We start from the raw sequence: 12,716 nt of genomic DNA on the forward strand, positions 1-12,716 counted from the left end.
CAATAGTAAGCACATTCCTTTCACGGTTGATCTCCTGGTTGGAGAACAGTACTAGAAGAATAGGAAGACATGGAAAATAGGCTAAGGCGAAGACAAGAAAAACGAAGGGAAATCAAAGAGAATAAGGGGAAAACAATTAGAAAAAGGAGGACACGAGGATAACAGAAAGAATACAAAGACAGTAAGGGGAGTGTAAGGGAATGCTAAGATAACAAGATAAACACAAGGATAGCAAGGGGAATGCTGAGAGAATGGGAAGATAAGGAGAATAAGTTCGAAGACAAGGAGAACAAGGGGAAAAAAGATAATAAAGGTAATACAAGGAAAATACAAGGAGAACAAGGTGAATACAAGGAGAAAAGGAAGATATGGAAAATAGGCTAAGGCAAAGACAAGAAAAACAAGGGGAAAACAATTAGAGGACACGAGGAGAACAGAGAGAATACAAAGATAGTAAGGGGAGTATTAGGGAATACAAAAATAAGATGAACAGAAGGATAGCAAGGGAAATGCTGAGAGAACGGGACGATAAAGAGAATAAGTGCGAAGACAAGGAGAACAAGAGAATCAAAGGAGAATAAGAATAATTCAAAGGGAGTACAAGAAGAAGAAAGGAATACAAGGAATGCAAGGGGAATATTAGGGAAACTGTAAAACGAGGAGAATAAGGTGAATATAAAGACAACAGTGGAAAATCAAGTAGAAATAAGGAGAATAAGAGGAGTAAAAGAAGAAGACGGGGATTACAAAGTGAACAAGAGTAGTACTAGCAAAAGAAGGAAAATACAATGAGATCAAGGAAAATACAAGGAGCGTAAAGAGAATACAAAGAACATTAGAAGAAGGAAAGCAAAATAATTTATGCACTTATCAACAAGTGAACGCACCCACCGTAGTTGTACGTGACGTTAAGCAACATAGTAAAACTTGCATATATCGATTTTATTTTACATCATTACTATTTCGCTATTGATTATTTCACTTGTTCTACAGTCAAACTCTTAGAGTTATATGCATTGCACCAGTCTCTTCTGGTTTACTGATGATTGGAAAGAAAAATATTGCACGTGTGTCGCTTACGGTACTGCCAGTGCACTAGCTGTTGTGTGTGCCAGATATCGGAATTTACATAAATCAGTTGTAAGTAGCTGTTGCATGTTTAAACACTGTAGATTCTTCGTATTTCTCTTGAAGTCACTCCTTTATCACTACAGTAGAACCCCAATTATCCGGCACCCTATTAACTGATTGGCGCATTATCCGACTGTCTATTTTTCGCTCTTTTTTCCAGAAATAAATAATTTATATGAAATACTGTTTTGTGCAAGTAGATTTTACAGATTATGTTTTTGCTAGAGAGTGTTATTACAAGCCTTTATCGTTACACAACACTGTCTACTGTTCAAATTGCCATTTTATAATATAACTTGTATATAAAATGTCTTCCACGGATGATAACAGAAAACGTGTTGTGCTAAGTATTGAAAAAAAAATGGAAATAATTTGAATGGTTTGAAAAAAAGAAACTTTGGCTCATCTCGCATCAGAATACGAAATTGGAGTTAAAACTGCGTGATTTAATAAAAAAAACAAGGATAAAGTGTAAAAAATTATGTAAATCTACAAAATGAGACCTCCTTTAGTCCTATCTTTCCTGAGACAGTCATTACAAAGGGCTTCCTTAAAACCAGTCGTTGACAACCACACTTAAATTAGTGAACTTCTGATTCACTGCTTAGCGAGTTAAATACAAGACCATGGAGGAAATTACAAAATCTTTTATGGCACAGATTATCCGATTTCTTCGATCAACCGTTCAGTCCATCCCCTTGTCTTTTCTGCGTGACTGATAGCACGATTGTCGCTTCCCTATCAGTGCGCATGACGTGCTTCAATTGGCACCGCTGTCCTGTCTCTGTGTCCGGTATCAGAATTTACATAAATCAGTTGTAAAGTAGCCGTTACATGCTTGAACAGTTGGCAACAAATAGAAATGGCAATACGGTGAATTACTACGTTCTCACTAGCTCCAATTATCCCTGCAATTGGTCGAACCAATGCTACAGTAATAATTGTCCTGTAATTGAGGGCCATAATCGGAAAACGATACAGAGAGCCCACAACAGTCAATCGTAGGTCGTGGGCATACATTAGTTACAATATTGAAACAACATTATCGAATCAATCAACTGTGACCCCCGGCATAGAGATACTGGAAGAGACGGAGGGGAGAGGCAGTGTGTGTGCAACCGCAAGACATTGTCAACAGTAGCGCAGCGCTAATGGCAAGGCAACCATTAAGAAGATTGCGTGAAGATGAAGAAGTTAATAAAGTAATGGAGTATACAACTGTGGGTATCCAGTGTCGAAATTAACACAGCCGTGGAAACTGTACAAGATCTTTTTCTTAGCAACAAGATGATTGATTGCTTCTCCCGGGACACCGATATCAGAAATGTTATCGCCAAGGCAGAAATATTACCTTAGAAAAGGGATATTCTTTACGAAGATTACAATATGTATAACAGGTCTTATGAAGGAAAACTCTTACTATTATTTTAAATATAGCTCAATTTACGAGGTTGTTAGCTTAACGTGAAAGAAATTACTTTATCATTATTTTATTTATTCAGCACAGTGGTTCTTTAATTTATTTTATAGCTGAAAAAAAATAATTTTTTCCCATTCGCATATTTTTTCAACGATTTTATGTACATAACCGCCTGTAACACTTTCGAAATTTAAAAAAATTCCGAAAAAATCAAAATAAACAATTTCTGAAAATGTCAGATTTCTAGATTAAATAGATGATGAGAAATGGCTCGTTTTGTACGGGAAAACTAAACTTACGGAAAACAAGCGTTCAAAATAAGACATATTAAACTACGCCCTCTCCTCAGAAATACAGAAAGTTAACATGGGTATTATTTTAGTATAATCATGTTATATATTGTTACAAAGATGAAAAATCAAAGAATATATAAGAAAAATAAAAAATAAATAATTTCTCGCCCAAAAGCCGTAAATGTATGAAGAATAGGCATACAACTTAAAATTTATATTATATCCCTTAAGATTTCCTCATGATATGGCGTTGTTAGCAGAATAGAAGACGATACTAACGGATATGCTACAGGAGCTAAATGACAGCTGTGAGCAGTATGGGATGAAGATAAATGCAAACAAGACGAAGACAATGGTTATCGGAAGAAAAATAAAGAAGTTAAATTTGCGTATTTTAAATGAGCAGAGAGCAAGTGGACAGCTTCAAATACTTGGGATGTACTATAAGCTGTAACATTAGCTGTTGCCATGTAGTCAAAAGGAGGTTAGCAATGGCAAAGGAAGCTTTTAATAGAAAGAGGAGCATCTTCTGCAGATCTCTGGAAAAAGAACTAAGGAAGAGACTAGTGAAGTGTTTTGTGTTAAGTGTGGCATTGTATGGGGCAGAAATTTGGACATTACGACGAAGTGAAGAGAAGCGAATAGAAGCATTTCAACTGTGGTTATGGAGAAGAATGGAGCGTGTGAAGTGTACAGATGGAATAAGGAATGAAGCTGTGTTGGAAATAGTGGATGAAGAAAGAATGATGCTGAAATTGATCAGAAAGAGAAAAATAAATTGGTTGGGTCACTGGCTGAGAAGAAAGTGCCTACTGAATGATGCACTGGAATGAATGGTGAACGGGAGAAATGTTTGTGATAGAAGAAGATATCAGATGATAGATGACGTTAAGAGGACACTCAACTATATTTTGGAAATATTTTCCTATTTGACCAATCTTTTTCAAATTTGGAGAAAAAGTTTAATACACACATGGAAAGTAACATGGAAAATCTAAGCTCATTAGATCCAATACTTTTCAAAATAAAAAATATTTCAATTTTTAATCAATCATTAATCGAAATATCACTTTTAATTATCATTTTTTATTTTTTGGCTTTGTGCATTTGACTGTGACTTCTCAATGAATAGGGGAAGAATTCTGCATACTGATTTAGTTCTGTCACGTAAATTAGTGTAGAAATATAATTTTTCATTTCTACGACACTTTTTCTCCAATTTTTAAATTGAGTGTCCCCTTAAGATATATATGGATCGTATGCGAAGACTAAAAGGAAGGCAGAAAATAGGAAAGATTGGAGAGCGTTGGTTTCGCAGTAAAAGAGTATAGTCATGAAATAGCACTTTAAAGAAAGAAAACCAAATAATATATGGAAAAAAAAATGTAAATCAAAATTTTATTTCCACACCAAATTCCATTCCGTTCTCCCTAAAAATATTACTACACATTAATAAGTTGCATTTCTGCTGCGCGTGAGACTGCACACTATATTTTTTGTTATGATATAGCCACAAATTTTTACTTCAAAGAGTAATTACGTATTTTTTTAAATTTCCCATATTGAGCCACACAAAACTGCAGCCAAAGAGCTCAACTATTTATGTAACATATGAATGTACACTGAAACGAATTTCATAAAAGTATAATTACATAGCTCTCGCGCATGTAGTAAAAGAACGTGTGTACTGTCATAATAACAGAGCGAATTTTTAACAAAATGACAAATAATTATGATGCATTTTGTAATACTAAAAAAAAAACAACTATTGGGAAAGCGATTCAGACGCCTGGGCGTCCATTTATAGGAGCATTGTAATTAATTTCCAATTTAAGAGTGTCAATGGATAATTTCCATTCGTTACAAATTAAATAAGTTTGGAGTGGATTTCCAATAGGACATTTAACACACGAAACAATGTGCGGCGTATTTCTGTGTCACAATGCAGACCTGTTCCACAAAACAGCGTGCATGTAATTACCTGCCACTTTTATACCGTTTTTAAATTAATTACTGCAAGGGATTGTAGAAAAATGCTTTAATAACTTGGGGAAACTGTTCAATACACATGTTTGGTACAAAATTTTATAGTAAAGGATAATGAAAAATAATACAACTTTTGAAATAATCCGATAGTGTTATGGACTTGTCCCCTTTCGTTTTTGTTGGTTATCATTGGTATTTGTCTTTCAGGGAAGTCAGTATGTTATGATTTATGAAGAATTAGAAAAAATTACATGAAATGAGATAGCCGTACATTTGGTACTAATGATAGTAGCTTTTCGGATTTTTTTTTGTGCTGATTGAAGGAACTTTTGGCTGTTGAATTACTTTCAAATTGCTGTTATCTCCTGCATTGCAATTAAGAAATTAATGTTTAAATTTTTAACGTGTTTTTACATACATTACTAGTACAACAACATGCATTGGTACACTTTATTAATGTTCTATATTTCTTATGATAATTAAATTCGAACCACATAATTATTGTCAGAAGGCAATAAAGTAAAACCATAAAATATAATTTTAATATTAGGCTATCAATTATTTTAGTATTTAGGATTCAAATAATTATTCGTCTTCAAATTTTTACTTTTTCCCGTTTAGAAACATGAATACAAATCAGACTTTTTTAAAAAGATATATTAAAATAACTTCACCCTCAAGAACATGTCCGGAAAATTTCATAGCTCTAAGTAATTATTATTTCCTGAAAAATGTGTACGAATAAAATTAATCTGAACAATACGTTTATAATGTAAAAATAATTTATAGCTTATAATGCAGTAGGTTAAAGCCATTCTAAGGTCATTTAATCTTAAAATGAAGCAGATTAAAACCATTCTAGGTTCATGTAATCTTACAACACAGTAGTTTACAAGCATTCTAGGTTCATTCAATCTTACAATTCAATAGATTAAAGCCATTCTAGATTCATTTAATCTTGCAATGCAGTAGATTACAGCCATTCTATCTATGTTCATTTAATCTTACAATGCAGTAGATTACAACCATTTATCTATGTTCATTTAATCTTACAATGCAGTAGATTACAACCATTCTAGGTTCATGTAACCTTACAACACAGTAGATTACAAGCATTCTAGGTTCAATCTTACAACGCAGTAGATTAAAGCCATTCTAGGTTCATTTAATCTTGCAATGCAGTAGATTACAACCATTCTGTCTATGTTCATTCAATCTTACAATGCAGTAGATTAAAGCCATTCTAGGTTCATTTAATCTTGCAATGCAGTAGATTACAACCATTCTATCTATGTTCATTCAATCTTACAATGCAGTAGATTAAAGCCATTCTAGGTTCATTTAATCTTGCAATGCAGTAGATTACAACCATTCTATCTATGTTCATTCAATCTTACAATGCAGTAGATTAAAGCCATTCTAGGTTCATTTAATCTTGCAATGCAGTAGATTACAACCATTCTGTCTATGTTCATTCAATCTTACAATGCAGTAGATTAAAGCCATTCTAGGTTCATTTAATCTTGCAATGCAGTAGATTACAACCATTCTATCTATGTTCATTCAATCTTACAATGCAGTAGATTACAACCATTCTATCTATGTTTATTCAATCTTACAATGCAGTAGATTACAACCATTCTATCTATGTTTATTCAATCTTACAATACAGTAGATTAAAGCCATTCTAGGTTCATTTAATCTTGCAATGCAGTAGATTACAACCATTCTATGTCCATTCAATCTTACAATGCAGTAGATTACAACCATTTATCTATGTTCATTTAATCTTACAATGCAGTAGATTACCCCTGAAAGCTATTACTTTGGTCTCTCTTTCTGATAGCTTATTCTTTCCCCTCTTGCACAGCTCACATGCCAGGTCTCGCCTCCCCATGTGTAAATTAGTACGCATGACACTAATATTGTTGTATTTAAATTATTTATATATTCTTAAGCTGACAGTATTTAAGTTTCTACGCGCTACCTTTTGCCTCCTCTGCACAGGAAGTAGCGGAATTCTATGTTTGGTAATATAGGACACTGAAGTAGCTATCTCTATACAAAACAAAATCCAAAGGATGACGCTGAAGCCAATGAGGTGTGTGGGCAGGGGCCGATATTAGAAGCTAATGAAGTAACCTGAAACTTGAGGATGGGGTGTATTGTTCAACAGTAATCAGAAAGTAACCCGAGAGCCATCTGGACTGGACAACTCAGAAACTATTCCGGTAAGAGAAAGAATACGGAGAGAGCTGCGGTAGAGACCCCTTTGTTGTCAAGTGTTCTCTGCTGTCAAGGAGATCCTTGGGACTTCATAACAAAGCAACGTTAATCTCATATTAACACCTCCTGGTGTTATAAATTTATACTGTATGGTTTAAACCCCCTTTGTCCGGATGTGATATCTTGTACAGTAACTGTAACTCTTATAATTAAGAAACAATTTATCTCATGATTATATGAGAAACTAGAGATTTTTTTTTTACTGTAATACAGAAAGGGAATACAGGCATGGGATCTTTAATACCTATTGATTACGTCTTTATTTGGGTTGAGAGGGGTTTATAACTTATTAATTTTATATGTCATTCAAATTCATTGATAGGATTATTAAGATTAAATAATACTAATAAAATACTCTGTTGTATTTATGGCTTTTAGAGAACCCGGAGATTCATTGCCGTCCTCACATAAGCCCGTCATCGGTTCCTATCCTGAGCAAGATTAATCCAGTCCCTACCATTATATCCCAACCTCCTCAAATACATTTTAATATTCTCCTCCCATCTACGTCTCGGTCTCCCGAAAGGCCTTTTTCCCTATACGTGTTACATGCCCTGCCCTTATAAAATGTCTGGATTTACAGTAATGGTCCTAATTACATTAGGTGAAGAATAAAGTGCGTGCAGTTCTGTATTGCGTAACTTACTTCATCCCCCGTAACTTCATCTCTCTTGGCCCCAAATATTTTCCTAAGGACTTTATTCTCGAACACCAACAACCGGTAATATAACTGTTTTATTAATTCTAACTTTCAGTCAACTATTTCAAGCTGAAATTTGCCTTAATTCACGTTGATGTATTCGGCTTGCTCATAGGTGCTCGAGGGATTATACCAGCTTTTTTCGAAGAATTTCGACGGTAGTTTGCTCTGCCAACATCTCTGAGGGAGGACATTGTGATAACTGTGTTAAAAAAAGCACTGTCAAATATTGGTTAATCACATGGTGCCACATTAATAGCAATTGTAATTTTTCATGCCCTTTTCTTTGTTTCTTTTTTATTTATTTATTTTCGCTATATCCTGTTCTAAAAATGTCATACTTTTAAAATTTTTCTGCGATATATCTGTTCTAAAATCTTTAAGGGTTGAAGTGTATTGGGTGGAGAGTTGAATTCAACTGATTGAAGATTTCAACTCTACTGACTGGGGAGTTGAAATTGAGTGAGTTGAGAGTTGAAATGAACTGAGTGAAGAGTTGGAAGTTGAATTCAGCTGAATGGAGTTGAAACGAGCAGAGTGGAGTTGAACTGAGTTAATTGTGTAAACGGACTCGATAGAATTTATAAGAACGAAATAATATTAAACTGATCTTAGCGGAATTTAACTCAGTGAATAGAACGAAACTGAATATATCCCCACATACTTCTCTTCAGATTATTTTCCGATTTCGCAAATATAACCTTATAATCAGGTAATAACAGAGTAATATACATAGCTCTAAATGACCATCGTCCATCAGCACAGACAGCGCTCCAACAATGCTGTAGGGCGTGAATTACAAAGTAGCCTTTTCCTGAAAGCGGTAATTTAACAAAGCTGTATCAGCTCCTAGGCTATTGAGTTCGGTAGTTTTGGTGATGGAGAAATGGTACTTTGCAGGATGAGTCCAAGGATTTCCCACGGGATTACCAGACATTCGTCTTATAGTCAGAAGAAGAAATCCAACCAGTTGAACGCCTCAAATGGGATTTCAACCAACGCCTTTGGATCACAAGTTTCATTTGTTAACCAGGTTACGCAGAGTACATTATTGGAATTTTCCTAGGCTTTCCCCAATTCTAAGACGAATGTTAGGTAATGCCAAGGCTAATATTGTAAGTCTCACTTTACATAAAGTAGAATGTATCATCAATAACTAGATAACGCACAGTTCAAAAAACATATTTAGTAACTATGAAAGAGTAATGGAACGGAGAAAAGTTCTCTCCGGCGCCGCGACTTGAACCCGGGTTTTCAGCTCTGCGTGCTGACGCTTTATCCACTAAGCCACACCGGATTGCACCCCGGCGTCGGACAGAATCGTCTCAGTTTTAAGTTCCAACTCTTGGGTTCCCTCTGGTGGCCGCCCTCTGCACTACGTCGTAGATATCTATGAACTTAGGACCGAAGTCCACACATGTGCTGAGGTGCACTCGTTATGAGTGACTAGTTGGCCGGGATCCGACGGGATAAGCGCCGTCTTAAATCACGAAGTGATTTACGCATTTCATGCATATTATTTTAATGTACCGAAGTACATATATTTTTTCCATGCAGATATTCTACGTCATCATACGATGAAAGAGTAATGGAACGGAGAAAAATTCTCTCCAGCGCCGGGATTTGAACCCGGGTTTTCAGTTCTGCGTCCTGACGCTTTATCCACTAAGCCACACCGGATTCCACCCCGGCGTCGGACAGAATCGTCTCAGTTTTAAGTTCAAACTCTTGGGTTCCCTCTAGGACTTCGGTCCTAGGTACATAGATATCTATGACGTAGTGCAGAGGGTGGCCACTAGAGGGAACCCAAGAGTTGGAACTTAAAACTGAGACGATTCTGTCCGACGCCGGGGTGGAATCCGGTGTGGCTTAGTGGATAAAGCGTCAGCACGTAGAGCTGAAAACCTGGGTTCAAATCCCGGCGCCGGAGAGAATTTTTCTCCTTTCCATTACTCTTTCATCGTATGATGACGCAGAATATCTGCATGGAAAAAATATCATATGTACTTCGGTACATTAAAATAATATATATCTTTAGTAACGTATTAAAAGTGGCTCGAATTGCCCCACCGTGAGAATGACAATAGAGTGTGGGAGTCTTGGTAATTGAAGCTGGAGATAAACTGCTGTACAAATTGGAGATGATATTGAATTTTAAACACACACTCGTTGCGGGGCTGGATTTCTCTCCCACGCCCGCAGAAGAAGCCTCCATGAACGCCCTTGAGACACAGAGTTTCTTGGGGCGACCACATCTACTTCTTCTGGGATAACCAAAGGCCAAAGGTCACTCATGTTTGTTTCTGCTTTGTGTCAAGGAAGTATTCCACGGAATTTATGGTACCAAATCATTATATTACCTCAGTCAGCAGTCGTGGGAATGATAAATCGCCCCGAAACAAGCCAGGCAACCTGACAAACATCAGCATCGCGCGAGACGACATTCCGAGGACTCGGACAGGGGGCAACAGGTTGTACGAGAAGTTTCTTATCTTTATATCAAATACAAATACGTATTCGTTCAGATTATAGTAAAGTATTATTGTGTGACTGTCGGTGTCGTATTGCTTGAATTTCAGTGACAAGACATTTGAAATATACTAAAAGTAATCGATATTATTTCTCCTTCCAACTTTAATAATAATAATAATAATAATAATAATAATAATAATAATAATAATAATAATAATAATAATAATTCTTTATTTATACTGGCAGAGTTAAGGCCATAGGGCCTTCTCTTACACTCTACCAGGTCAAAAGTATAGAAGCAGTTAAAATTTAACAAAAAGTTAAAGAACAGAAGTTAACATATTACAAAAAGAATAATAATATCATAATAAAATCGACACTAAACAACATGAAAATGAAAGTAAAATACATTGGAATATAGTAAAAGCAACTCATTTAGTACAAATGGTTAATATGGAAAACGTAAGGAAGAATATAACAAAATGGAATGTAATAAAATAATAATAAAAAAGAAAATAAATACGAAAATTAAATAAAATCCACAATAAAAAGGCTATGATATTAAATTCATCGGCTGATAAAGAGAACAAAAAGGGGAAAGAAAGGAGAGAAATATATAGTCTATATTTTTACAAAACTATCGCAGAGAAAAGGGCTTATAACTGAAAGGAATCTGAATTGAAAAAGTACAATTTTAATTTATTTTTGAAACTCGACAATGTCCGACAGTCTCTGACATGTTGTGGTAGAGAGATCCAGAGATGAGCTGCAGAGACGGTGAAAGATGAAGAGTAGAAGGATGTTCTGTGTTTACGAATGGAGAGTGTGATATGGTGTTGTGAGCGAGCATCTATTTCGTGATATGAGGACAAATGTTGAAAGCGAGAAGCTAAGTAGCTAAGGTTAGAGGTTTGAAGAATATTGAAGAGTAAAGTGAGAGAGTGAATAGTTCTTCGCTCTTTGAGACGGGCCCAGGACAGTATATTTAGTGAAGGTGTGATATGGTATTTACTTGCCTGTTAAGGACGAACACTACCGATTACAAAGTTCTATCACTCAGTAATTAATAAATTATATAAATTCTCTCTGCTGCAGGGAAGAGAGGAACTCAACAAGATGTTGTGGTGGCAACACTGTAATTCCATTCCTCCTGATTTCCACTAGATGTTCAATTATTGTTAAATTTTATGCTAGCGACTTACTTACTTATGGCTTTTAAAGAACCCGGAGGTTCATTGCCGCCCTCACATAAGCCCTCATCGGTCCCTATCCTGAGCAAGACAAATCCATATTACTATGATGTACCGATGATATTTCCATGCAGGACTTCTGCGTCATTACTATACGGTGAAGAATGGGTAGAACGGAGAAAAATTCTCTCCGGCACCGGGACTCGAACCCGGGTTTTCAGCTCTACGGACTGACGCTTTATCCACTAAGCCATGCCGGATTCCAGTTCTGATGCCTGACTGAATCCTTCTTAGCTTAAGTTCTACCTCTCTGTTCCCCTATGGTGGCCTACCCTCATGTAGACCTACTATGCCACAGAAAATGTGACACTCGCACAATGTCCAACACTATGTACAGAGGTGCACTCATTACGTGTGACTAACCGGCCGGGGCCAGACGGGATGATGAGCCGTTAACAGAAATAAAACATAATTTCGTTGGAAAAATTTATTGAAACAAATACACCAATTGTTGCGCTATTTGTCAACATATCCCCCCACTGGAATTGAGACATTTGTCATCAAATGGGATCAATTTTTGTATCCTTGTGTCGTAGAAGTCAGCCGCCTGGGATCGGAACCAGCGTTTGACAGCCGTCTACACTCCTCTGTCGATCCCATGATATGACAAATGTCTCAATTCCGGTGGGGAATATGTTGAAAAATAGCTCAACAATTTCTGTGTCTGCTCCAATTAATTTTTCTAATGAAATTGTGTTTTCTTTCTGTTAACGGTTCCTAGCGAACTTATTTTTACGGTCCTCGTAATTGCGGTCGAGTGGCCAAAATTTGTACAAACACTTATTTTAGCATTATTAACACGGTGTAAGAAAAAAATTTAACTTTTTTTTGTCTGCCCCCATTAGAATGTTTGCTTGTTAGCGGTAAAACGCTGCACTCGCAAGCGAGAGGTACCGGGTTCAAATCCCGTAGTCAGTCAATTTGAGCGGAGCCTTTAGCGGTTTCATCTATCATAAGTAACTAGGAATATATTTATTATTTTTGTTTAAAGGCAGTGCCCTTTATATGCCTCGACTCTACGAGCCGCTCATAGATGTCGCTACGTCCAAGAAGCGTAAACCACTTAGTTCGTCAGAGATAATCCAGAGTGCACCATTTGCGCTGGGTTTACGTTGCACTCGTAACGAATAAATGAATGGACGACGACGACGACGACGACGACGATGATGATGATGATG

At 36.2% G+C, this 12,716-nt stretch overlaps 1 protein-coding gene and 1 non-coding gene across 6 annotated transcripts in view; both read right to left on the bottom strand.

Annotated features, from left to right (window-relative positions):
* The window catches only part of dac (dachshund family transcription factor), a 1,230,461-nt gene that overhangs the window by 177,232 nt on the left and 1,040,513 nt on the right, over window positions 1-12,716 (bottom strand). The gene's annotated exons all lie outside the window — the stretch shown is intronic.
* Window positions 11,667-11,738, bottom strand: TRNAY-GUA (transfer RNA tyrosine (anticodon GUA)). The gene has a single exon. It is a non-coding gene; the product is annotated as a tRNA-Tyr (tRNA).

This window comes from Periplaneta americana, chromosome 2 (assembly GCF_040183065.1).
Source record: "Periplaneta americana isolate PAMFEO1 chromosome 2, P.americana_PAMFEO1_priV1, whole genome shotgun sequence".
Classification (NCBI taxonomy): Eukaryota; Metazoa; Arthropoda; class Insecta; order Blattodea; family Blattidae; genus Periplaneta; species Periplaneta americana.